This window comes from Halichoerus grypus, chromosome X (assembly GCF_964656455.1).
Source record: "Halichoerus grypus chromosome X, mHalGry1.hap1.1, whole genome shotgun sequence".
Classification (NCBI taxonomy): Eukaryota; Metazoa; Chordata; class Mammalia; order Carnivora; family Phocidae; genus Halichoerus; species Halichoerus grypus.
The window spans coordinates 30,082,257-30,101,935 of record NC_135727.1 but is presented as its reverse complement, the minus strand read 5'-3'; the positions used below and the strand labels follow the sequence as shown (position 1 = coordinate 30,101,935).

The 19,679-nt window shown below is 44.8% G+C and overlaps 1 long non-coding RNA gene across 3 annotated transcripts in view; it reads left to right on the top strand.

The window, feature by feature from the left end:
• The window catches only part of LOC118551903 (uncharacterized), a 73,147-nt gene that overhangs the window by 41,650 nt on the left and 11,818 nt on the right, over window positions 1–19,679 (top strand). For 2 of the 3 annotated variants that reach the window (XR_013444683.1, XR_013444682.1), the window contains 2 exons: window positions 15,454–15,512; window positions 16,587–16,674. This is a non-coding gene — a long non-coding RNA (uncharacterized LOC118551903). The remainder of the gene's footprint in view (window positions 1–15,453; window positions 15,513–16,586; window positions 16,675–19,679) is intronic. The other variant, XR_013444684.1, reaches the window with a different exon arrangement.

The following is a 19,679-nucleotide window of genomic DNA, read 5'->3' as shown; positions in this document are numbered from 1 at the left end:
CACTCCCCCTGCTTGTGTTCCCTCTCTCGCTGTGTGTCTCTCTCTGTCAAATAAATAAATACAATCTTTAAAAAAATAAATAAATAAAATAAAATAAAGATTGTATTTATTTATTTGTCAGAGAGAGAGACAGAGAGAGGGAGAGAGCAAGCATAAGCAGGGGGAGCGGCAGGCAGGGCATAAGCAGGCTCCCCGCTGAGCAAGGGGCCCAACGTGGGGCTCAATCCCAGGACCCCAGGATCATGACCTGAGCCAAAGGCAGACGCCCAACTGACTGAGCCACACAGGCGCCCCGGATCTATTAATCTTAATAGTGACTTAAACCAATAAGCCTTTTTAAGGCTTAACTATGGACACAAGAGGCATACCCAAAGACAGTGTAAAAAAAAAAGGGCAGCCCAAACAAGGTGCAGAAAGTTCACTTCCCAGAGTTGGTCTAAGAAAGCAAAGGCCTTTGTTGTACAGGTGGTTAATTTATCCCAGTATAGCAGGCTTTCACGGTGTCAGGATGGAGAATGTTCTAAGGTGCCAGTCTCAAGCTCCCCCTTCCCAATAAAGGAGTCTTGGAGTTAGGTAGGAAGTGCTCTAACAGCTTTTAAGTGCTTTACCCACGCCCACTAATTCTGTGGCTTTGGCTTTCAAGGTGTCCATTAGCAACAGGCCTTACCTCATGTGCTTCATTAACCCACATCAGAGTTTGTCTAAAGTGACACTGGTCTGATGAGAAATGTGCACTCATCAGTCTGTGAGCTTGCCTTGAACAGCAGGCTTATTAGGGTCTATGCTTGTATTCTTACCCTATCGTTTTTCCTCCTTATGACAAATGATACAACAGACAAAGACAAAGTAAAACAAAGACCATCTCTGGAAAGAAATGGATCGCTACTCTACCAAATTTACTTGAGTCTCTAAGCCCAAGGAACTAGTTCCACAGATAGTCTTTCCTGCTAATCTAAATATATATATATATATAAAAGACTTTTATCACTCTTGCTTCACTGGACTCCACAGACAGATTCCAGGAGGCTGACATGGTAAGAAATCTTATCTTCTCCTGGCTGTATGTCAGATGCCCAAGGATCTGCAGAATTTTTGGAGCAAATATCCAGTGGAAGTTTATCCTGCCAAGTATGGCAACTGTTGGGGAAGAAAAAATTTACTCTTTAAGGGTCTTCTAGCTGGTCTAACAATTAAGTTGACATGAAACATATTAATGGGACAAAATCAGATTTAATTACAAATGTACAGGGAATCCACACAGACATGAGAGTCCAGATAGTTGGGCAAAGTGAGGTAAATATGTCCCAGAACTAAAGAGAAGGGAATGGGGTCTGCTACTTGAAAGGGAAGGAAAGCAATTCACAGGAAGATGAAAAAGAGTAAATGTTTGGTAAATAAGTGTTTGTTGAGCCATCTAGAAATAATGGGTCACAGAGAGGACTTTGATCAAACAGGTCTTGTTGGTTCCTCCCTGTCTACCATGTCATATTATAATGTAGATATCTATATTGATCACTCTCTTTCTGGAAGAAGTCCTCTATCTATATTCTTTGAGACAGTTAGGGGGAAGGTCAAACTTTCTTCCTGAGTCCTTTGGGCATTGATTATTTTCAGCTCCAATAATCTTCCTGCCAAAGAGGCTCATATTGGGGTGGCCTGCCCTGGGCCCCTACATGTGGAAAATAAAAAACACATACTTAAATAAACGATGGGTCAAATTTTAAAAATACAAAGGAAATTAGAAAATATCTTAATACAAATGAAAAAGTAAACATGCCATATGGAAAATATGAGCTGCAGTGAAAGCAGCGTGGAGATAAATTTACATTTGTAAGCAGTTTATTTATTTTTATATTTAAAATTTTATTATTTTTTTTTTAGAGAGAGGAGGAGAAGAGGAGCAGAGGGAGAGGGAGAGAGACAGAATCCCAAGCAGACTGCACGCTGAGTGCAGAGCCTGATGTGGGGCTTGATCTCAAGACCCTGAGATCATGACCTGAGCTGAAATCAAGAGTTAGACGCTTAACCACCTGAACCAGCCAGGCTCCCCATCACTCTCTTTCTTTCTTTCTTTCTTTTTTTTTTAAGATTTTATTTATTTGTCAGATAGAGAAGAGAGAGAGCACAAGCAGGGAGAGTGGCAGGCAGAGGGAGAAGCAGATTCCCCACTGAGCAAGGAGCCCGATGTGGGGCTCCATCCCAGGACCCTGGGATCATGACCTAAGCCTGAGGCAGATGCTTAACCCACTGAGCCACCCAGGTGTCCCACACTCTTATTTCTTATAGGTCTTTCAGATACTCTATTTCTTCTTGAGTCAGTTTCACTAGTTTGTCATTTTAGGAATTTGTTCATTTCATCTCTGTTATCTAATTTGTTGGCATACAGTTGTTCGTACTATTCCCTTATAATTCTTCTTTTTATCAGATTATTAGTAATCTCCCATTGTTTACTTCTGATTTTAGTAACTTCTGTTCTCTCTCTCTTTTTTCTTTTTTGGTCAGTCTAGCTAAATGTCAATTTTGTTGACATTTTCAAAGAACCAACTTTGGGTTTCATTGGTTTTCTCTACTCTTAAATTTTCTGTTTCATTAATTTCTGCTCTAACCCTTATTTCCTTTTCTACTTTGAGTTGTTTGTTATTCTAGTTTCTTAAGGATATTGTTGATTTGATATCTTTCTTTTTTAATGTAGGCATTTGCAGCTATAAATTTCCCTCTAAGTACTGCATTTAATGTTTTCATATGTTGTCATTTTCATTCATCTCGAAGTGTTTTCTAATTTCCATTCTGATTTTTTTCTTTGATCCATTGGTTATTTATACTGTTCTTTAATTTTCACATATTTTTACACTGACCAAATTTCTTTGTTTTTAATTTCCGTTTCCATGCCGTTGTGATCTGAGACATACTTTGTATGATTTTAATTCTTTAAAATATACTCAGTCCACACAAAGACACATAATTAAAATGTCAAAAATTAAAGATAAAGAATCTTAAAAGCAGCCAAAGGAAAACAGTTACATACAAGAGAACACCCATAAGACTCTTAGCTGATTTTTTAGCAGAAACTTTGCAGGCCAGAAGGGAGTGCGGGGTATGATATATTCAAAGTGCTGAAAGGAAAAACCTACAGCCAGGAATACTCTACCCAGCAAAGTTATCATTCAGAATTGAAGGACAATCCCAGACAAACAAAAGTTGAAAGAATTTATACTACTAAACTAGCCTTACAAGAAATGTTAAAAGAACTTGTTTAAGTAGAGAAGAAAAGGCCATAGGCAGAATGAAGAAAATTATGAAAGGAAAAGATTGCAGTGGTAAAAACATATAGTAAGATTGTAAAGGTAGGGGGCGCCTGGGTGGCTCAGTCGTTAAGCGTCTGCCTTCGGCTCAGGTCATGATCCCAGGGTCCTGGGATCGAGCCCCGCATCAGGCTCCCTGCTCTGCCAGGAGCCTGCTTCTCCCTCTCCCACTCCCCCTGCTTGTGTTCCCTCTCGAGCTGTCTCTCTCTGTCAAATAAATAAAATAAAATATTAAAAAAAAAAAAAAAAGATTGTAAAGGTAGTAGATCAATCCTTTATAAAGCTAGTATGAAGGTTAAAACAAATGTAGTGAAATCAATTATATCTATGAAAATAAATCAAGAAATAGGAGTCACAGCTTTGGGAGTTATTCCCCATGATCTCCTTATTGACTACAGATAAATGTACAAAAAAAAGTCGGCTCAGGTCATGATCTCAGGGTCCTGGGATCGAGCCCCACGTTGGGCTCCCTGCTCAGTAGGAAGCCTGCTTCTCCCTCTCCCACTCCCCCTGCTTGTGTTCCTTCTCTCGCTGTGTCTCTCTCTCTGTCAAATAAATAAAAATCTTCAAAAAAAAAAAAAGTTAAGGGATACACAAAATAAAATGATGTAAAATATGACATCATTTTCATAAAATGTGGAGGGGGTAAAAATGTAGTGCTTTTAGAATGTGTTCACATTTAGGCAACAATCAACTTAATACAGACTGCTGTACACATAGGATGTTACATACCAACCTCGTAGTAACCAGAAACCTATTAACAGATGCACAAAAAATAAAGAGAAAGGAATCCAAGCATAACACTAAAGAAAGTCATCACACCACAAGACAAGAGAGCAAGAAAGGAACATAGAAGAACTACAAAATAACCAGAAAACAATTAACAAAATCAAAATAAGTACATACTTATCAGTAATTACTTTAAATGTAAACAGACTACATGTTCTAATCAAAAGACATAGGGTAACTGAATGGGTAGAAAAAACAAGACCCATCTATATGCTGCCTACAAGTGACTCACTTCAGACCTAAAGACACCCTACAGAATGAAAGTGAAAGGATGTAAAAAGGTATTTCATGAAAATGGAAACAAAAAAGCTGGGGTGGCAATACTTATATCAGACAAAATAGGCTTTAAAAGAAGGAGTGTATTGAGAGACAAGGGTATTACATAATGATAAAGGGATCAGTTCAACAAGATGCAACAGTTGTAAACATCTATGCACCCAACATAGGAGTACCTAAATATATAAAGCAAATATTAACAGACATAAAGGGAGACTTGACAGTAATAATAGGGGACTTTCATGCCCCACTTATATCAATGGATAGATCATCCAGACAGAAATTCAGTAAGGAAACAGTCGCTTCAAATGATGCATTAGACCAGACAGACTTAATAGATAAATACAGAACATTCCATCCAAAAGCAGCAGAATGCACATTCTTTTCAAGTACACCTGGAACATTTCCCAGGATAGATCACATTTTAGGCCACAAAACAAGTTTCATTAAATTTAAGAAGACAGAAATGATATCAAAAAGATTTTTTAAAAAACAGAAACAGGGACGCCTGGGTGGCTCAGTCGGTTAAGCGACTGCCTTTGGCTCAGGTCATGATCTTGGAGTCCCAGGATCGAGTCCCGCATTGGGCTCCCTACTCAGTGGGGAGTCTGCTTCTCCCTCTGACCCTACCCCTTCTCGTGCACTCTCTCTCTCTCTCACTCTCTCTCTCAAATAAATAAATAAAATCTTAAAAAAAACCAAACAGAAACAGACTCATAAATACTGGGAACAAACTGGTGGTTGCCAGAGAGGAGGTTGTGGAGGGATGGGCGGAATGGGTAGAGGGGATTAAGAGGGACAAAATTCCAGTTATAAAATAAACGTTGGGACACCTGGGTGGCTCAGTCAGTTAAGCGTCTGCCTTTGGCTCAGGTCATGATCTCTCAGGTCCTGGGATCGAGCCCCACATCGGGCTCCCTGCTGAGCGGGGCGTCTGCTTCTCCCTCTGCCTGCCACTCCCCCTGCTTGTGTTCCCTCTCTCTCTCTCTGACAAATAAATAAATAAAAATCTTTTAAAAAATAATAAATGTCACAGGGATGAAAAGTACAGCATTGGGAATATAGTTAGTCATATTAATAACTTTGTATGGTGACAGATGATAAATACACTTATCATGGTGAATATTTTGTAATGTTTATAAATGTCAAATCCCTATGTTGTACATATGAAACTAATAGAATATTATTTGTCAACTATACTTCAATTAAAAAACGTTTCAATAAGGTGCTTCCGGCTGCACAGTATTAAGTAGTGAAGTTAGTTTTGTGCCCAGAGTCCATATGCCTCATACTCAGGTGGCTTGCCTTTCCGGGATCTGTTTGCTGAGATCCCTCTGGCTGAAAATAGATCTGTGTTATAAAGCTCTTACTGGGTGCTTGCAGCCTGGTGCTGAGTTGGCCCTCCATAAGGATGGCTGCTGGGGAGGAAACTGAACTTCTGAGTTCTCTGTGACTGCATTTCTCATACTGGATGCCAGGCTGGGTGCTCCCTGGGTCTGCATTCCTTTCCATACCACACAGTGCCCCCTGGTTGGTCCCAGTCTCGTATCCCAGCAGCCAAGGACCTGGGCATCCCTCTACTTCTCCGTCCATAGAGGCTGTGAAGCCAGGCTGCAGACTGAACACGTGGTGACTCTACCTCTTCACTGTTCTTCCTCCTCCCCCTCTGCCACCACTCAGTGCTCTCCTCCTCCAAGCCAGCACCCTACCTTGCAGGCAGAGGACGTCATTCCCTGAATAGGGGGAAAATGGAAGCCAGTGGGTTGGGCTGGGAGCTGACTGCCGGGGACCTTTGGGGCCTGATGAATCCGATGGGGCAGGACAGGGTTTGAGGGTGGCCATTCGCTGCAGGAGTCAGGAGTGTAGGCTGGGACTCTTGTGCTCCTCTTCCAGGGGCTGCTACCTGCCCAGCATGGCAGATAGAGGGTTCCTGGTACCCTGTACCTTGAGCTGCCGGAGTCAGGGGCTGTGGTTGGAGCATGATGCTCATCTGAGCAAATAGGTTTTCACAGGAGTGAAAGTAGAAGGAAAAGAAAGGGGGGGGAAATGGGAAGAGGTGAGTATACGGAGCACTTCCTAGCAGGTCCTGCTTAGTGGTCAAGGCTTGTGGGATACCAGGTAGCTGTTGACTGGGTGCCCCACTTTTAAGCACGCATGTGTTTCCATTATGCCCGGAGGAAGTGATCTGGATGCTTTCCTGGCAGTCCATGGGGAAGAGGGATGAGCCGGTTTCAAAGAGGGCCTTCTCCATGCCAGCCATCCCATTAAAGGGAGGGTTCTGATTTCAGAGAATTACTACTCAACAGGCATTGCAAGGCATCATAGAGGTAGTGAAATTGAAGCCCAGTTAGGGAAATACACTTGGCCGAGGTCCCACAGTGAGTTAAAGACACGGCTAGATACATTCATTCACTCATTCATCCATTTATTTATTCATCAGGCATTGTTTACATATCTGTTGTGTGCCAGGTACTGTGCTAGACGCTGGGGGCATGGCAGTGCTGAGACCAGCCAGGCCCTGCCCTCCTGGATTCCCTAGTCCCCAGTACAGAGAAGTGAATGAGCTGATTACCATTTAGATTTCAGGGATCGGGGGTCAACGATCAAACAAGTCTCTGAGATAGACCAGTTCTGCCCGTACTTCCAGTCTCTTTTCCTCCTCTCCCCACTCAGTCCCTGGGTTCTGGTCTCTTGGGCCTTCAAAACACACCAGCCTCATTGCCACCATGGGTCCTTTGCACTGGCTGTTCTCTCTGCCTGGAATGTTCTTCCTCTAGGTCTTTGTATGGCTGCCTCCTCCACAGCATTCATGACTCTGCTTGGATGTCACCTCCTCAAAAGCCCTCTCTGAGCCCCTGACCTAAAAGCTCCCAGCCCCACAGTGTTTGGTTATTTGCTCTCTTGTTTCATCTCCATCTCCCTCCTGGAGGACAGCGCTCAGTACTTAAATGGTGCCTGGCACCTATTAAGTGCTCAGTTAATATCGGCCAGTGGTCTTAGGAAAGGCTCAGGGACTCCTCTTCTTCCTGGAAGGTCTCGGAGCGCTTCGGGTTTGCCATCTTTACAGAGGACAAAGACTCTCCTTTTACAAATAGTAAACTGAGTTGCAGAAGAGAGGCAGTGACTGCCTGAATTCATAAAGTTCCCACAGTCTCTCGCCTCACCCTCGTGCTCCCCGCAGTCTTGGGGACATCAGAGCCAGTCCTTCACACATTTCTCCTCATTGTACTGAGACCCAAAGAGGCTCTTCTGCCCCAAGGACACTCAGGCCGAAAGCAACAAATTCTCTCCGTTTTTGTTTAACTGGGAAGATCTCAGCCTTAATTTCTGAAAGATAGCTTTGCTGGATGTAGGATTCTGAATTGACAGTTTGGTGGTGTTTTGAGCACTTTGGATGATGCCCACCTGCATCAGATGGCGCGTTTACACACCAGCTCCCCGCGGGCATTGGCTGGGGACTGTTCATGGGAGCATTGACTCCCCAGCATTTCCGGCCTTCCCTGCATAGGCAGAAGGGCTTCAGTCCACAGAGGAAGCAGGGGGCAGGTGGATGTTGGGCCAAGTGCGTATGGCTGAGGAGACGCGGTAGGACACCCACGTCACCTGCTATGGATGACCCGCCATGGTGACACAGCAGCAGGGCCACGATCTGAGCTCAAGGTCGTGTGACAGCAAATTCCATGTTCTTAGCCGCTGCTTGATTTGGTGAATGGAGAGCTGGCACAGAACAGCAGAAGTTTGCTAGAGGCCTTGTCAAGATTACTTACCTGGACCGTTTCTCATTTACATATTCCACAGATTGTTAGAGACCCCTGCTCTGTGCCCATCCTCTGGCTGGGCTTTCAGGTCACAGAGATGAACCAGGCATGTTTCCTACCCTCAAGGAAAATATGTCTGCTGGGAGATGGTCGTCTAAGGGGGTAAACCCACACTTTGTTTCCCATCCTATCTGTGTTGACTAGGGAGTCCTTCCTGGAGGAAGTGTTGCCCAAAGCACTGGAGAGGACTTTTGGGGGGCATCAAACCTATTCCTTTCACTTTACAGATGAGGGAACACAGGACTGTAGCAGAGAAATGGCCTGCAGAAGAGGGCAGGAGGCGTCCTGGAGGCCAGCCTCTGAGTGGCCATGTCCTCCCTTGGGCTCTAGTCCCAGATGCAGACAGGTCACACTGTCCCGGACACAGCTGCTCAGTGCCTACCCCCTCCATCCTACCCAGAGCTCTTTCCTTCAAAGGGCGGCAGACTCAAGGCTCTGCTCTAAGCCTCAGCACTGGGCCATTTCACCTTTAGCAATATAAGCAACCTCTCCTGAGAGAATTTCGTATACCGGTGTGGGAGAAGGTGTGTGTACACCTCGGGCTGGGAGTGTGAGAGGGCATCTTAAGGTTTGGTGAGTTGGTTTTTCTCCTTTGGATTTACATAGTCCTCAGCTGAGTCCTGGAGGGGAAATGAGCCATAAGGGAAAAAAGGTAAAAAAAAAACAAAACAAAAACTTCTATTTCCAAACTGTACAGCATGAATTTCTCCAAGAAGCCTTTTTTTAATGATTTTATTTATTTATTTGTCAGAGAGAGAGACAGGGTGCTCTAGCAGGGGGAACGGCAGGCAGAGGGAGAGGGAGAAGCAGGCTCCCTGCTGAGCAAGAAGCCCCATGCGGGACTCGATCCCAGCATCCTGGGATCATGACCTGAGCCCAAGGCAGACACTTAACCAACTGAGCCACCCAGGCGTCCCTCCAAGAAACTTTTAACAGATGCTTTCCACCCCCCACAAAGCTTTTGCAACTCTAATAGGTCTGTCTTACGGGGATATGGACCTAATAATGACCTATAACACAACCCATTGTGGATATTTGGCCAGTGGTACAGTCGAACTCCCCTGAAATGAGTTGTTACAGTGACCTAGTCTACTTGATCTGGCACTGCAGGGGGCCTTCACAGTCATCCAGTCCATTCCCTTCACTCCCCAGATAAGGAATGCAGGCCCAGAGCCGCTGCGGGGCCTACTCAAGAGAGCCCCGAGAGCTCAATCTAGAGAAGGCCAGCTTCTGGGCAGCCTGGTCTTCCTTTCTGTGTGTGAGGTCATTCAGTTTTGGGCAACACACTCAAGTTCATAGCCAGGTTCCTATCCTAAGCATTTACCACACTGTCCTGCCCAGAACTCTTTCACTTAAAGGGCCAAAGACTCAAGACCCCTCTCCAAGCCCTGGCACTGGACCCGTTGGCCTCTCAGAAACCTAAACACCCTCCCCTGCAGGCATGCAGTAGCCACTTTGGAGTTGGTTTTTGCAGGCCGTTAGAGAGCCTTGCAATTTGTACTCTCCTAACAAAAAGCCAAGTGTGATTCCACTACAACTCTCGTTTCTCCCGATCTTCTTACAAATACGTCTGCCAACTGGTACTACAGCACTTGAGTGGCCACCAGCTTTGCACTTAGGTTGAACTAACTTTCTTAGAAAAGTAGGCCAATAGCTTGGAAACTGTTCTACCGATATTTTAGAACCCAGGAAAACAAAAGACTCCTTCTGAAAGCATGTTCTGTCTTGTTACATAAAGAGACACAAGAGATTTTAGATTCCGGCAGAGATGGCATAATTGGTACCCCTGTCCCCCTCCAAAGCACAGCCCCCAGACAAAACTAGGGCTCTTATGAGAACTGCAGAGTTGGATCGTAATTTTCTATTTCAAGGCCAAGTATCTTGGTTTAGGAAAAATAATGGAGATAAGGCAGAGAATAAGGAGTAGTCTCTGTCTGGTACCCCTTGAATTAGGGAGACCAAAAAAAAAAAAGAAAGAAAGAGAAAAAAAGGATGTTTTGAAATTAGAAGTGGAAAAGAAGGTTGTGGAGACCTAGAGGAGAAGGAAATCCACGGCAATGGCCGAGCCCAGACCTGTTGGGGTGTGGGGGCATAGGTGGTGAGGGCTGACAGGAAGGAAGCCTGTAGGGCACAAGGAGGTAGCTCTAACCAGCTGGGCTTTACAAAAAAAAAAAAAACCCAAGTGGGAAACAGATGCATTTGTAAATCCGTCAATTCGTATGTAAATTAGGATTGGTATGTAAATTAGCCCCTAACATCTTCCACAGCCCCCATTACAAGGCCAAACAATAGGGTTACCTTCCTTTAACTCCACTGGTCATCCTAAGAGGTTTCATTGGAATGAAAATATTCACGAAGAATGAGGGAAAATCCGGATCCAGAGGAAGTTTTACAATGTGATTTTCCCTGGCCTACGTCACCAACCCTAACACCCCAAGAAACACAAACGATGCTTCTATTTCTTCACCTTAATCAGAAGGAATTTCCAAAGATGTCTCATGAATTCCATGGACCCACATCAAAATCTCAACTCCAATAAGGAGTCAGACAGAAATATTACAAGATGCTAAATTGGTTCTTCTGGTATTTATTTAATATAAAAACTTAGACTTTAGAATCTCACCATGGCCAAATTTGTTAGATGAATAGATTCTGTAGTCCCAAAACAGGTGAGTGTTCAGTGTTTATTCATTCTGAACTGGAAGCAAGGAAGTTAGCTACCAGCCGTGAATCCTGGCCAACATGTGGGATGTGAAGGGATGAGGAGGTCATCTTCATAGTCATTGAGTTGCTGTCCAAGAGTAGCAACCACAGCCAAGGCCATAAATCATGGTCCATTCACCTCACTGTGCTCTTCCTCACCCTGCGAAACATGGGAAAGACTCAATCCATAGGCAAAATAAAAATGATGTTTGGAATAACTCTGTTCACACCCTCCTGATATTTCAGGCACCATGCACAAATTGGCGTATTCTCTCTCATAACTGGTAGCCTTGTAATATTGTACATCAGTATCTCAATTATTAAATATAATCATATGGGCACCTGGGTGGCTCAGTCAGTTAAGCGTCTGACTCTTGATTTCAGCTCAGGTCATGATCTCAGGGTCGTGGGATTGAACCTGTGACTGGCTCTGCGCTGGGGGTGGAGCCTTCTTGGGATTTTTCTCCCCCCCCCCCCCGCCCCCTCATCTCTCTCTTTAAAAAAATAGAATCACACTAGAAGAGAACTTCGGTTCATCAGGATCTTACACTTATTGCAGGAAAAGACAACTATCCAAGAAAATCATTTTTACTTTGCTAAGACTTTTTTTTTAAGCTGTTGTTTGCATTGTGTTTTGTTTAGTGTACTGTTGAGAGGAAATCGCAGGGGTGAGCACTCACTCAGTCTCATAGCTTTCATGTTTTCCAGCTACAGTCACGGCAATGCAGTCTGATCTCTGGAATGATGTCTCTTAGACACTACAACCTCACAGCCATTCCTCAGAACCTGCCCTACCCATTTCTGACCCTCCATCTTCGCTTGTGCTGTTCCCATTCCAAACCCTTCCGCGTCTAGCGCAATCATTTGGGTCTTGCCTATGTTCCTCTCACATTTTCTGCCTCCTTTCACTCAACTCCTTCCTCTTCCTTCCCTTTCGCAACCTTACCTGCCCAGAGTTTGTCTCCCCTCCCTGAACCTTATAGGCCTGAAGTGTGAATCCCTCATTAAGAGACAACAGCTGGAACATGGGCTCCCACGGAAAACTGTTTTGTGGGTGTCGTTCTTAGGTTCCCTACCTGCACAGTGAGCACTTGAATTTTCAGACGGGGTGACCTACTTTTTTGTTTCCTCACTTGAAGCTAGGGTAATGCTTTGCATGTAGTAAAAAAATGAGCAATGATTATAGTAACAGCTGAAACTTTGGGCAGGCTTACTGTGTGCCAGGGCCTGTGCGGAGCCATATGCATTAATTAGGATTATTGCTATTTTGCAGATGAGAAAATAAAGACAGGGAGAGGGTAATAATTCGCCCAGATCACAGAGCTGACAACTGGTACAATGGAATTTATTCATCATATATTCCATTCGGTTCACTAGACTCTCTGAGAAGAAAATGGCTACATGCATATTTTCACATATCTTTTGTTTTTTAAGATTTATTTATTTATTTTAGAGAGAGAGCACATAACCGCGCATTGTGGGGAGGGGCAGAGGGAGAGGGAGAGAGAGAGAGAGAATCTCCAGCAGACTCCCCACTGAGCATAGAGTCCAACGCAGGACTCTATACCATGACCCTGAGATCATGACCTGAGCCAAAATCAAGAGTTGGACGCTTAACCGACTGAGCCACCCAGGCACCCCCAAAATTGGTTGTTTTTTTATAAACAGAGAGAAAGCCATCTGCCTTTTCTGAGGGGTAGTCAGTGTGTGGACACACAGTATCATAGTAGTTCGGAAGTCTCACACGTTAAAAAGCAAGACCAGATCAAAGCTTGAATCTGGCCAACATCTCTGCTCATTTGAATTTAACATTTCCAAGGTATGCCTATTTTGGTGAATCTTTCAGTTTATTGGTATGGTTTAACTAACAAAATATAAAACTAGTTCATGGAGTATTCCTGTAATTTCGTATGACTGTATTCGGAAGTCTAGTTCTTCCTTTTTTGAAGCAAAAGGAACAAAAAGCATTTTCCCCATTGAAAGCAAACTGGTGCAGCCCCTGTGGAAAACGGTATGGAGATTCCTCAAAAAGTTAAAAATAGAACTACCATATATATGATCCAGTAATTGTACTACTGGGTATTTACCCAAAGAATACAAAAACACTTATTTGAAAGGATATATGTGCCCCTATGTTTATTGCAGCATTATTTACAATAGCCAGATTACAGAAGCAACTTAAGTGCCCATTGGTAATGAATAGATAAAGAAGATGTGGTGTATATATATATATATATATATATATATATATATACACAGTGGTATTATTCAGCCATAAAATATAATGAAATCTTGCCATCTGTGACAACATGGATGGAACCAGAGAGTATTATGCTAAGTAAAATAAGTCAGTCAGAGAAAGACAAATACTATAGGATTTCACTCATATGTGGAATTTAAGAAACAAAACGGAACAAAGGGAAAAAGAAGAGACAAACCAAAAAACAGACTCTTAACTATAGAGAACATACAGATGGTCACCAGAGAGGAGGTGGGGGGGGGATGGGTGAAACAGGTGATGGGGATTAAGAGTACACTTACCATGATGAGCACTGAGTAATGTACAGAATTGTTGAATCACTGTATTGTACACCTGAAACTAATATAACACTGTTAATTATACTGGAATTAAAAATAAATATAAATAAATAATTTTGAAATCGAAAGCAAAAAAACCCATTTTCCCCCGCACATTATCTTATGATACATTTTGGCATTTGTTAATGTCCTGTATGCCAGGAGCTGCTCCAGTATATCCCCTCTGTTCCACTGATAACAGTGGTAATTGCCCTTTTGAGCCAGCATTAGTCTTAACAAGTAGTGTTCTGTAGTTCGTGGTCAGTTGAATAAATAAATAATAAATAAATAAATATGTGGTCAGTTGAATCTCTTACATACTTATTAGACTGTTCTTTTGTTTTCTTGCTTATTTTTTCATTTTAATTGAAATTGTGCTAAAATCAGAAAATTTGGTGCAAATGGTCATATGTACATATATGCTGTCCTCCCATCCAAGAGCATATCTATAGTGACTCATTTTGCAAATAACACCTAAATCTTTTTTTAATTAAAAAATTTTTTTTAATTTTTATTTTATTTTTTTAAATTAACATATAATGTATTATTTGTTTCAGGGAAATAACACCTAAATTTTAACGTATTCTGTCAACATTGCTTAAATCTCTCAGTGGCCCCTAATCTCTCTTTAGCAACAAGGTCCAATTCTCTTTGTAGCCCTCAGTAGCTAAGTGAATGGTGTGCAGAAGCTTCTCTTTACACTGACCTGGTTTTGCTTGGACCTTAACCTTCTTTCTCTGAGGCCAGTAAGGTGTAGGAGGCCTGATCTTGGTCCCTTTCTTTCTGACATACAGAACATAGAAGACAGTTTTCTGGAAATCAGTTGCTTCCATTTGGTAAAGGCTGTATCACTCCATCCACTCCTGCTCACCCATTTTTGTCCTTCTACCAGCATCTGTAAAACACTTGGGGCTCAAGAGATGCTCGGAAAAGGTAAAAAAGGGGGTGCCTGGGTGGCTCAGTCGGTTAAGCATCTGACTTTGGTTCAGGTCATGATCTTAGGGTCCTGGGATGGAGCTCATTGGGGAGCCTGCATCTCCCTCTCCCTGTTCCACTCCCCCCACTCATGCTCTGTCTCTTTCAATTAAATAAATATTAAATCTTCAAAAAAAAACCACTGCGGTGATATTATCACAGGTCTATGCATGTGTCCAGACTCATGGAAATGTATGCATTAAATATGTGCATTTTTATGATTAAGTATACCTTAATGAGGCTGAAAGAAAGAAAACAGAGTTTTTGGTAAATTGGTAAATTTGGTTAAGCTTTGGTGAATTAAGTCGTATGGTAACTCGATCCTTCAAAGAATGGCCCACTTGTTCACTTGGTCATTCTGTGACTTGGCTTTTGGTGACATGGCTCTTGATGAACTGACTCGGAGCCAAATCCGTGACTTCTAATACCAAGCAAATGAGGCAGCGTTTTTATCCGCGGATAGATCCTCTTTAGAACTTCCCCATGGAAACAAGTGCTTTATCATGAGAAGGAAAATTCTGGGATTTTATCCTCACACAATTGTGGGAACAAATCATTCTTGACTTTCCCTTTCCCTGGCCTTTTCTAGTTCCTTTCTCCCTTTTCCTTCCTAATGTAACAGGCTAGATGGGCAGAAGGGGTGGGAAGTGTCAGGGGTCTAGTAAGGGTTGGGGTCTGGGTGGTAATGGGGACGGCCAGGGCAGGGCCTTTGTGTGTCGCACCCCGCTCCTCCCAATCCCTGATATTTGCTGGGAGACGCAATTGCTGCACAAGCTGCAGATGTCTTTCCGCATGCGTTCCCCAGAGTTCCCAGAAGGAAAGTGTCTGCGTGCTGCTATGGCAACCATTTTCAACCAGTGGGAAGTAAAGCTGAGACATTTCTGCCTGCTCGGGTTCTGTCAAGGAGGGGAAGTAGGAGACAGCTGAGGGAAGGAGAGTACGATCAGTCCTAGCAACTCTCTGACCTCAATAATAGGAGCAGGCTGTAGTATTCGTACTCCGTTTCTTTCCAGCAGGAGATGAGCTTGCAGGGCTGTGCCGGGGTGAAGAAGAACGATAAGCCTCGCCCCTGGTATGTATTGGGGGTCCTTATTTGCCAGTCACTGGGTTCAGGGCTCGGTATCTGTTAGGCCATTTCCTTCTCACAACAGATATTAATATTTTCTTTTTTTTAAGATTTTATTTATTTATTTGACAGAGAGAGACACAGCGAGAGAGGGAACACAAGCAGGGGGAGTGGGAGAGGGAGAAGCAGGCTTCCCGCGGAGCAGGGAGCCTGATGCGGGGCTCGATCCCAGGCCCCTGAGATCATGACCTGGGCTGAAGGCAGACGCTTAACGACTGAGCCACCCAGGCGCCCCCAGATGTTAATATTTTCATGTTAGATTTCAGAAAACAGAGACGAAGAGCATTAATTCGCCCAAGACTCAAACCCAGAGCTTCTGTGCTTTTTGCTTAGCTATTCCCAGATTCTGAGATCAGGGCTTCTGTTGTATGCTTGATGGTTTCCTCTAAAGATATCTTTTACGGGAGCACCTGGCTGGCTCAGTTGATAGAGCAGGCAACTCTTGATCTCAGGATGATGAGTTCAAGCCCCGCGTTGGGCGAGGAGCCCACTGGAAAAAAAAAGTCTATTAAAAAAAAAAAACTTAAGAAAAATAAGGATATCTTTTATGAAGCACAGATGACAGAGAGTATACTATAATGGTTATCAGCACAGAATCGGGGCAATTTACATAGCACTTTTTTTTTTCAAATTTCCTTGCCTATAAAACGGGGATAACAGTGATGCCTATTGAATAGGATCTTTATGAGGATGAAATCAAATAGTTCATTGACAGATTAAGAACACCTGGCACATTATAGCCTTTCTCCTTAAGGTTTACATATTCCTGCCGTTAGTATTAGTAGTAGGAGGAGTATAAATGGTACTCTTTTAAATGGTCTTAATTGGTGAAATGAAAAGACCATGATCTGTATCAGAATCCTGTTTTGTTATTTAGTCCATGAAATCTCCAAGGCTGGGAGCCCCTGCCCTTAACCCATGTGCTTTGTATGTGGAGTGGTTGATTTCTCGTGTTGAAACAACTGGTCTCCATCCCAACAAGCTAAGGAAAGTACTTTGCTAAGTGTTCTCTCTCTTCAGGAGGAACTGTTGAGCTCGCTGCCTGGAAGCCACCGCACACATCCAGGCCTGCCACACACAGGTTGGGCTGCTGAGCTGGCATAGAGAGGTAAGCACGTGGGATTGGGAAGGAAGGAGTGTGGAAGGCGGGGTGGCTTCGTGGGAAGAAGACCAACTATGGACTCACAGGCTTGCAAACCACGGATCTGCCACAGACTGGCTTTGTGACTTCAGGCGGGTTGTTTCAGCTGCCTGAGCCTCATCTGAGCAATGGGATCATAATAGGGGTTGACAAGGCTGAAAATAAGAGGAAATGAAGGAACTCATATAGAGCACCCCGAACAAGGCCAGGCTTGCTGTAGGTCTTCAGTAAACATTAGCTACCCCAAACATGATGATTAAGAGACTAACCACAATAGACAGAATAAAAAAGTAGGGGCACTGGAAAGAGCCCACATCTTCCCTGCAGCTGGGAAGATTTTCTCAGTACTCCAGGCACAGGTGTGGCTTGAGCTGTCGCTGGTAGAGTGAGTGCCCAGCCACCGAGGGCGAGCGAGACTCGTGAGGACACTGGGTGCTGAGCACGTAGGCTCCGGAGCAGAGAGACCGCTGTCGGGGACGGCGACCAGCCTCAGTTCTGCTCACTTGTCCAAATCCCATAAAGCGCATCCGACCAGTTGCTATGAACCTCGTAGTGTTCCAGCAGGGGCCAGACCGCAGCCCTGCCCGCCCCCCCACCGTGTTCCCTGTGTACGTGTGCGGTGGAGGGGGCACGCCGCACCTCTGGAATGGGAGCCCGAAACACCCAGCCCCACAGCAAGGGCTTTCCTAAGGGGCAGAGCTCTGAGCTCCTTTGTGTCATGCTTTTGGGGCAAGGACAGCGGGGACCCCTGGAGAGAGTAAGTAGTCTGGCTCCTGGCGTGATCTTTCAGGCAAATACAAAGGATCCGTTGGGCAGGCGTCATGGAAAGAGGCTGGTTTCTCCGCATCTCACTGGGTGCCCAGCCCGTGCACTGCATTCTCGGAGGGGAGGACCCCCGGTCAACCACGCTCTTACCCGGAGCTGCCTTCCCAGCCCGGTGCCTGTGGCAGAGGCCTTCCTCAGGCACCCCTGCTCACGCCTCCTCCTCGGAGGCAGCGGGGCGCTTAAAGACACATTTTCTCCACTCGGTACTCAGTACTTTTCCACTCCCAGCCCTTCCTCCCCCCCCCCCCCCGCCCCCGACCCGCCTGTGGGTCCATAAAATGGCAGGAGCCTTCTGTTCAGGGCTTCCTCCCCAGTGAGACCATCCCTCGAGGCTGCGCTAATCCATTTGACCCTTGCTGGAGCCGGTCCATGGAACAGTGGGGGGTGGTCCACACCTTCTCTGGTTCACCCCCTGGTTATACTATCGAAGGAAGTGATTAGAGGCTTGACTGTTAGTTTTATTTTGACTTCTTGTTTTAATCGACTACTCTGAAACCTGGCGACTCAGCTTTCTGTAGCTCAGCTCAGCTCTTGAGAAAGAGGTGCAGTAAGCAGGGTAGTTGATGTGGAAGAAAATCTCAGGGGGCGCTTGACCAACGGGGTACCAGCACAGCGTGCTGGCAAGTCAGCTGCAAGAGGCAGAGGATCTCACGGGGCAGCAGGAGCCACGGGGCATTCTTGGAGGATGGCAGCGAATTGTTTTTTCCTTTTCTTTTTTTTTAAGATTTAGTTATTTATTAGAGCGCACGAGTGGGAGGGGCAGAGGGACAGGGAGAGAGAATCTCCAGCAGACTCTGTGCTGAGCGTGCAGCCCAACGCGGGGCTCCATCTCAAACCCTGAGATCATGACCTGAGCGGAAATCAAGAGTCAGCCACCCAGGCATCCCGCAAATTGTTTATATAAGCTTTTGGGTTCCAAGGTGGACCACTGGTCCTTCTCTTTAGCTCCCAACACCCTGGCTGAAATCGTTGGGTGGGTCAAATTAGAAATCCAACAGCGAGGGACTGTAAGAAAGCCAGGGAAGCAGTTCGCTCACTACTTTTTCCTGTTCTCTGATGACGGGACCAGAAGTTGTCAGAGACCAGGGAAACTGAGTTGCACCCAATGACTATTCTTAGATCTAAGCCGATCGCTGGTGCCAGTGGACGGTCTGCTGGGCATTGTGTTATTGAGACTCATGCTTCTAATTAAAAAAAAATGTAGAGCTCTTTGAGATTGCTATGTCCAGTGCTCTCAGGAGACCTTAGTAACTTGACAAGTTTGCCTCTGTGATGAAAGAGGGAATCTTGTTCAACTTCCTAAGGGAAAGTGGCTCCAAGTGAGGTGCATCACCGTAGACCCCCTCCTCCAGAGTGCCTTGACAGTAGCCACTTTACCTGAGGAGGAGGAAGAAGGGAGAGATGAGAGGGTAGGATTATCAGAGACCCTCTTCCTCAGCTTTGGGCTCTGACAGATTTGGCCCACACATGATGAGGCAATGAAAAAACTTGTCTGGAGCGCCCTTACAGAAGCTACGGAGACCCCGCACCCAGCCTGGTAGTCTTTGGGGTCTACAGTGAGGGAGTGGGAACGGTGTTTGATGAGGTTGTTCACCAGGCGAAGATTTTTAGGTTTGTTCATGCTGCTCCTGCTCGTTATCGAACCCAATTAAACCACCCAATTAAGCTTCAGAATGAGGTTAGGTCAATTGGTCAGCCACACAATCTGGATCTTCACTGAGAAATTTCTGGGCACTGACAAAGTGGCTACTGCAAATAGAGCAAATTTGACTGACCAAAGAAAAAATGTCAAAATGGCGATCAGGAGCCCTCTTGTGGACTTTCTGGGCAAGAGCTTTTTCCAAAGACAGCTCTGGGCCCAGTCACTCAGTAACGGGTCCTCAAAGAAGGAGATTGATGTGCTCCCCACTAAGGAACTCTGGGCCAGTACCAGGTCATGGGGGACTTGATAGATGGTCCTACTAGGGTCTGCATGGTGATGGCCCTCTGCCTCTCCTGGTGAATCGGGAGACGAATCCAAGAGTCCGAATGTCTTAGTGTCTTCGTCAGCTCAGGACAGAATGAGTGGCCCGCTATTGGCTTTGGTGGATACTGAGCACATGATCGATGGCTGTGAGGTAATCTTAAGACCAGAAATCCCAGTCATG